The 8,340-nt window shown below is 38.8% G+C and overlaps 1 non-coding gene across 1 annotated transcript; it reads right to left on the minus strand.

Moving 5' to 3' along the window:
• Positions 1-4,381: 4,381 nt before the first annotated feature.
• LOC129658213 (small nucleolar RNA SNORA70) lies at positions 4,382-4,517 on the minus strand. The gene has a single exon (XR_008717313.1). It is a non-coding gene; the product is annotated as a small nucleolar RNA SNORA70 (small nucleolar RNA).
• Positions 4,518-8,340: the final 3,823 nt, after the last annotated feature.

Genomic DNA, 8,340 nt, shown 5'->3' on the forward strand with positions numbered 1-8,340 from the left:
GCTGTGTAAGAAATTTTGTAAATTTTACTTTGGCTTTATTTTACTCTTCCTCCCATACTCCCCTTCACTTTGACTCTTTTATTTATTTTATCCCATTTAATTTTATGTATTTTATCTGTTGTCTCAAATTCTTTTCAGATATAGGTATGTGAGAAGAAGTTAATAAATAAATTAAATACTTAATATAAGGATTTGTTCAGGAAGGATGGTCTTTTAATCATAACTTTCTGACTTGTCTATACCTTTTGTTTTCCTTTTTCTTCTACTAAGTAAAAATTCCGCCCCCAGAGACCAGTTATCAAATGTAAAAAATGCACAGTATGATTGATGTCATTTAGAAAACCATACAGATTATTTAATTAATACATAATTGTTTTATTTAAATGATATACAGGATACTACAGTTGATTAACTGGTTCTTTTTTCTTATTAATTTTACTAAATGAAGTAGCTGTTAATAAAATATTCAGGAGGTCAAGTCAACATTCATGAAGCATCATATTTTACCTGTAAAGCTTTGTTGTCAGTTACTAAACATAAATAGAGTGAAAAAATGAGTCTAAGAAAAATAATTTAAAAGCTATCAATATGGTGATTTATGTTAGACATTTAAACAAACCCTAACTATCCATGTCAATAATAAATGACATATAAATACTTAAAAATTCTTTACTGTGTTTCCCCTCCAAAACTATTTTCTGGAGAGTTTTAAACCTATTGGACACTTTTCTAGACCTAAGTGCCTCAGATCACCTACTTCTTTTCCATTTCACTCCCTGGGCTGCTCAGAATGGGTGCTTTGGTCCTGTAATTTTCAGGCTGTAGTTTTTAATTCATACAAAATTGTCTTCAAACAATGTCAGAGCTTGAGCTGCCTTTTGGGGTTATATCTCTTTCTTCCCTTGGGGGAGCTTCAATCTGTGATCCTCTGGGTAACCCAGATGAAAGGCTTTTCTGCAAGTCTCTAAATCTGTTTTAAGATCCCAAATTTAAGAACAGGATTCATGGAAAAACTGATCCAAGATATCTGTTTGGATGATGTTTCTGACAGCCAAAGAAAGGATAATGAGAATTCAGTTTCTCTATTTGGGACCAAGACTATCCTGATCTCATTCCCTTTTTCTGTGCATCATTTGAAACTGAGAGACAAAAAGGGGTGGAAACGGGTCAACGGAAGCCCTTTTTCCAACTGTCGCCCTGAACAGGGATATATTTGACAAACTGTGAATGAAGGTGTGCCCTTAACAAGCTTCCCAGGTGGCGCTAGTGGTAAAGAACCTGCCTGCCAATGCAGGAGACATTAAGAGATGTGAGTTAAATCCCTGGGTTGGGAAGATCCCCTGGAGAGCATGGCAACCCACTCCAGTATTCTTCCCTGGAGAATTCCAGGGACAGAGGAACCTGGCGGGTTACAGTCCACAGGGTTACAAAGAGTTGGACACGACTAAAGCAGCTTAGCACACACGCACGTGCCCTAACATTTTGCTAAGTGAGATGTGAGATTTGAAATTCAGGAGTGATAGGGCTAAAGACCTCTCTCTTTACAACAGAAAGGATGTTGAACATGGTCAGTCAGAGTCCAATCAGGAAAAGAGAAACCATTACAACTGTTTTAACAAAGACAATTTAATGTGGGGAGTTGGTCAAATGAGAAATGGAAGGGATACAGATAAAACAGATACGAACTTCAGGAAGTAGCTTCATTTTTAGTACTAGGGAAACAAAGGGAAGAGATTGGGGTTCTCAAAAAACCTAGACACTTGGAGCAAGGGTCCTCAGAACTGCTTGCCTGGTCATTACCTCTCTAAGGGGCCCAAAAGAAGTAGCAAATACCAATTGCCCGGTCTAAAAGATGATAGTGAACCAACCATTCATTCTAGACATATTCATGGAAATGTTTCTGTGTTGAAACAAATAATTTAATAACTACCTTAATATGTGATCAGACAAAAATATCTCTTTGATCCTTTCTTCTTATTTGTAATACATGAGTTGAACTAAATGGATTCTATCCTCTTTTAGCTTTTAAATGTTCATGCCTATTAAAATGACTACCTTTCCCCCGAATCTGATATCTTAAAAGTATTCATAATCCAAACCCAGCAAACCAGAGATTCTCCTTTAGTTTTGATTTTATTGTTCCCAAATCTTTAGATAACAGAATTTAATTAACTGCAGTGGTACCAGAGATTATGGAGGTGGTGAGTTAAGAAAAGAATACATGACAAACGAAGAAAGAATCACATTTAATTCTCTGGTATAGCAGGCTCTGTACCATTTTCTCCTATTAAGACAATATATTCAGTGTTTAAATAATTGCAGGTATTTGAAAACTTTTCAATAAGATGACTAGAAAGAAAGACACGAAGCTATTTTAAGAATCAATTTCTGAACGTTTGAAATAGAAATTCTGGAGAGTGGAGAAATTTCATCAGGGTCCTGATATCATCTGCTTGCTTAGATCATCACTTGTTTGCCTTAAATCACTATTTCTTAAACCTGAGAGCCATGAATATCTGAAACTACATCTGCAGACTCCAGTCGTATCGTGGAATTATCAAAAAATTGGAGAAGAGTTTATCCTGATGACCTAGCAAGAGTCAGTGCAATTTTCTGTATTGCCATGGATGAGTTATTGATTAATTACTTAGTGTCTTTTTGTTGGTGTGGAGGAAGGGACAAAGAGTCAAAGATTATGTCTCCTTTTGCTTTTGTGGATGCTCAGCCAGCTCTCTGTGCTCTGAGTGTGTCAGGTCCACTGATACTAACCAAGAGTGTACTGAGTGGGGAGTGAAAGGAAACATCTGCTCTGCCAGAGTAAGACAAGGATGTGGGTTTACCTTGGAAAGAGGGTTGGATTTATCAAGACTAGAAGGACTGAAGGGTGGAAAGTTTCTGTGGTGATCAGTGCACTGGCCTGATGGAGTTGACTGTGTGGATGCCTGGGAACTGGGCCCTCACACTGTTCCCTTGGTTGGATAGCAAAGGTCCCAGTGGTGAAACTGGCCTCAGTGGGTGTAGACACTGCTCACTGACTCACTGATCTTCATCTGGACCATGTAGACTTGGACAATAAGCATCTCAGCAGTGACATAATGGAATGAACATCAGATCTTCCTCACTTTTACCAAATTATATAAATATTAGGGGTCTTGTACAATTTTAAAGGAGGGGTAGGGTCCCCAAACTGACCAATACTGGATTTCCTCCCAACAGGTGCTGTTAACATCTAGGGATATCAGTACATGGGCAACAAATTCACACCATAACATGGTACATTACCTGCTGAAGGGAACAGAGTCTCATCTAACAGGTTATTGTAGAAAAAGCTTTTTGCTGAAAGCTTAAAAAAAAAAAAAACTATCCATAATTATTTCTAAGCCCATACTATGTGGCTAGTATGATATATTAGGCACTTAAAATTCAAAAATTAATAATAATAATCATAACAGAACATTGTGTTTTACAAAGTATTTTCAGTGATCATATATATCTATCATCTTCACAACAATTCTATAAGGTGTCATTGCTTCTCATCTATAGGTAAGAAAGCTGAAGCTCAAAAAGTTACTGAAGCTACTTTGCATAGGTTTAAAGTAAATAAACTCATGAGTTAGGTTCTATCAACTGTTTGCCTTCAGACCCAATACTATTAAAATCCTTGCTTTACAAATAAGAAAGCTGAGGCCCCAAAGAGTGAAATAACATTTCAGAGGCCCCATATCCCCTTGCATGTGGCAGATTCAGGATCTATGACTCTAAACTTCACCACTGTAATAAATTCTAGACACAGAGGTGAAGGGAAAAGCTGTTCTAGGAGAAAGAACAGCTGTGTGAAGGACTGAAGTGAGGAATGTATTCTGCTTCCTCCATCAACTTTTTATTCTGAAAATGTTTTAACTTGGAGACAAGTTAAACAGTTTAATGAATATTCTTCTTTTAGATTCCACTTTTTTTTTGATAGAAAAGTAGGATTTATTGGTGGGAATGAGTAAGGAGAGGACAGAGCCAAGGTTCTCATTAATGTAAGGCCTGCCATTTGTCCAGAGGGTCACAATTAAGGATATATTTGACCCCCAGCCATCCAGGATGAGCTGCTTTTCTGCCACCGTGTTTTCAAATTCATCCACATTTAATTTTGTAAATCCCCACTTCTTGGAGATATGGACCTTCTGGCAGCCGGGGAACTTGAACTTGGCCCTGTGGAAGGTCTGGCTTCAACCACAGGCTCCTTGTTCTGAAGCTTGGTGAAGATGGACATTATGACTTTGCCAATGTGGGCCCTGGCCAATATGCCCTGGGGCTTTCCAAAGGTACCACACATACCTGTCTGGAGCCTAGACTGGGGACATCATGCCAATCGTGATTGTCCACTGGAAAGAGTTGTCTCCAAGGTTCCTTAGGGCAAACTGTACAGGCAACAGGCTGCGTACATTACCAAGAAGGCTGCCCCTTTGCAGTCATTGCACACTGGGCGCCCATGGGGAAAAGAACACAATCTGCTTTATTGGATGCAAATAGATTCCCACTTTTAACATTTTGCCACGTTTCAAAATAAGCTGCAGATATAATGACATCTCATCTTTGAATATTTCTGACACTGCACTTGTGGCAGAAAGCGAAGAACTAAAGAGTCTCTTGATGAAATGAAAGAGGAGAGCTAAAAAGTTGGCTTAAAACTCAACATTCAAAAAACTAAGATCATGACATCTGGTCCCATCACTTCATGGCAAATAGATGGGGAAACAGTGGAAACAGTGACAGACTTCATTTTTGGGGGCTTCAAAATCACTGCAGATGGTGACTGCAGCCATGAAATTAAAAGACATTTACTCCTTGAAAGAAAAGCTATGACCAACCTGGACAGCATATTCAAAAGCAGAGACATTACTTTGCCAACAAAGGTCCATCTAGTCAAAGCTATGGTTTTTCCAGTAGTCATGTATGGATGTGAGAATTGTACTATAAAGAAAGCTGAGTGCTGAAGAACTGATGCTTTTGAACTGTGGTGTTGAAGAAGACTCTTGAGAGTCCCTTGGACTGCAAGGAGATCCAACCAGTCCATCCTAAAGTTGATCAGTCCTGAATATTCATTGGAAGGACTGATGCTGAAACTGAAACTCCAATACATTGGCCACCTGATGCGAAGAACTGACTCATTTGAAAAGACCTTGATGCTGGGAAAGATTGAAGGTGGGAGGAAAAGGGGACGACAGAAGATGAGATGGTTGGATGGCATCACCGACGCAATGAACGTGAGTTTGAATAAACTCTGGGAGTTGGTGATGGACAGGGAGGCCTGGTGTGCTGTAGTCCATGGGGTCACAAAGAGTCAGACATGACTGAGTGACTGAACTGAACTGTACACCCTCTTAAACTTCTTGTAGAAAATTTGAGCTTAAGTTTTGAAGAACAGGAAGAACATACATTAATAAAAAGAGAAAGGACACATTACTATATTACAACCTTAATCACTACATGATGCTATGATACAGAATGAACGTAACTTTCTCAGAGTCTAATCAAGATAGTGTTTAGGAAGCAACAATTATTTTACCTTTATTTTAATCTGTGTGATTGTATTTAATTTACACACAAGGTTGCCTTTGATTTCCATAATAGTCCTTGGAGATAATTAAGATAGTTATTTTTAAAAGTCAAATGAGGAATTTGAGATGCTACAAAAGTTATTTTTCCCCAGGTCTTTTGGTGAATACGTGAATAAGCCAGGTTTATAATTCTGAAAAACACATTCTTCCAGATTTTTCCAGCTTCTGCAAATACATACTTTGCATCCAAAAAGGAATCCTAAGAACTAGGAATTTTTGGTTCAGTTATGTTTCTAGATGCATGCTCCTTGGATGGCTGCTCCCTTTCTTAAACATTTGAGTTTCTGCTGCTGCTGTTGCTGCTGCTAAGTTGCTTCAGTCGTGTCCAACTCTGTGCAACCCCATAGACGACAGCCCACCAGGCTCCCCCGTCCCTGGGATTCTCCAGGCAAGAACACTGGAGTGGGTTGCCATTTCCTTCTCCAGTGCATGAAAGTGAAAAGTGAAAGTGAAGTCGCTCAGTTGAGTCCGACTCTTAGTGACCCCATGGACTGCAGCCTACCAGGCTCCTCCGTCCATGGGATTCTCCAGGCGAGAGTACTGGAGTAGGGTGCCATAGCCTTCTCTGTGAGTTTCTGCTAATTTGTAATATATTTTACGCTGCAGTCCTTGAACTGATGTTATAGCCCTATTGTATGTATGAACTGCATTCTCCCCAGCTCCTATGGCTGTCAATACAATTGGTTCTTGAGATGTCCACAGCCAGCATGACAGACATGATATCCCACCTTTGGATTTTTAACAGTTCTGAGTAGGTCTCTGGATATATGTTTTGTACATATGTGAGAGAAAATTGAACATATATTTCTAAATTTCTCGGTAATTATTTAGAAGTGAATATGAAGCAAGAGAAATCTGTATGTAGGTCAAGAAGCAACAGTTAGAACTTCACATTGAGCAACTGACTGGTTCAAAATTGGGAAAAGAGTATGACAAGGCTGTATATTGTCACCCTGCTTATTTAACTTCAATGCAGATACATCATGTGAAATGCCAGACTGGATGACTCACAAGCTGGAATCAAGATTGCCAAGAGAAAGATCAACAACCTCAGATATGCAGATGATACCACTCTAATGGCAGAAAGCAAAGCGGAACTAAAAGAACCTCTTAATGAGAGTGAAAGAGGAGAGTGAAAAAGCTGGCTTGAAACTCAATATTAAAAAACTAAGATCACGGCATCCAGTCCTATCACTTCATGGCAAATAGAAGGGGAAAAAGTGGAAACACTGGGCTCCAAAATCACTGCAGACTGTGACTGAAGCAATGAAATTAAAAGACACTTGCTCCTTGGAAGGAAAGCTATGACCAACCTAGACAGCATATTGAGACATCATTTTGCGAACAAAGGTACATATAGTCAAAGCTATGGTTTTCCAGTAGTCAGGTAAGGATATGAGAGTTGGACTATAAAGAAAACTGAGCACCAAAGAATTGATGCTTTTGAACTGTGGTGTTAGAGAAGACTCTTGAGAGTCCCTTGGACTATAAGGAGATCAAACCAGTCAATCCTAAAATAAATCAGTTCTGAATATTCTTTGGAAGGACTGATGCTGAAGATGAAACTCTAATACTTTGGCCACCTGATATGAAGAGCTGACTCATTGGAAAAGACCTGGATGTTGGGGAAGACTGAAGGTGGGAGGTATCAGAGGATGAGATGGTTAAGCATCACTGACTCAATGGATTTGAATTTGAGCAAATTCTGGAAGATAGTGGAAGACAGAGGAGCATGGTGTGCTGCAGTCCATAGGGTTGCAAAGAGTTGGAAAACAACAAATGAAGCAACTGCTCAATGAATAATTAGCATACATGAAAACACATTTCAGCATAGGCAGGATGCTTGCCATATGTTGTTAAACACTTGCCAGAGAATCTGATCTCCTGGGTTCTTACAAAGACTCGGAATGAATACCTCACGTTCCTGCAATTTAACCATTTGTCTTCAAATAAAGAAGTAACAAACCTAATGTTTCCTTTCTAATTGCTATAGATATGTGATGAGAAATCAGAATTTTTTTCAGAATTTTCTGAGGACCTGATAAAATAGTACTAAGAACGGTAGCATTCTCCCCATATTCTTTTCTGAATTAGGTAAGAGAAATATAGTTTTGTGGGTTTTTTTCATTTATTTTTGGAGGTTTTAGTGAAACTCAGTCCTGGCCATGAGGACCAATGAGCTGAGAGCAGAAAGAGCTAGAGAGAGGTATTGAAATGATCCAGGTTTCCAGAGTTCTCACAATCACAAGTTTTCTAGGTTGTCGTAGACTCTGATAACTCTGATTATGATTGATTCTGGTTATATGATCATAGATTTTGCTAATGCTATAGTTGAATGAGATCTACAATCTTTTTTATGTTTGAGAACCATCTGCTTCATTGCTTTGGAGTAAATTAGTTGACAACTTTTAAACTTGAAAATTCCAAGTTTCAAATGAACTTTAGATAGGTAACTTGTTGCTTCAGTGCTTCAGATTGTGGTCATCAGGGTCTGTTTCACTTTTTCTGAAATTTGGTGGTGAATTTGCTGACATTTGCTCCCTCAGTTCTTCTATCCTTCGGATAAATCCTTATTCTTATAATAAACATTTTTTTTCTGGAATTTTAAAATTTCTCTACTTTCATAATGGGCTTCCCTGGTGGCTCAGAGGTTAAAGTGTCTGCATACAGTGTGGGAGACCTGGGTTCGATCCCTAGGTCAGGAAGATCCCCTGGAGAAGGAAATGGCAAC

This window comes from Bubalus kerabau, chromosome 7 (genome assembly GCF_029407905.1).
Source record: "Bubalus kerabau isolate K-KA32 ecotype Philippines breed swamp buffalo chromosome 7, PCC_UOA_SB_1v2, whole genome shotgun sequence".
Classification (NCBI taxonomy): domain Eukaryota; kingdom Metazoa; phylum Chordata; class Mammalia; order Artiodactyla; family Bovidae; genus Bubalus; species Bubalus kerabau.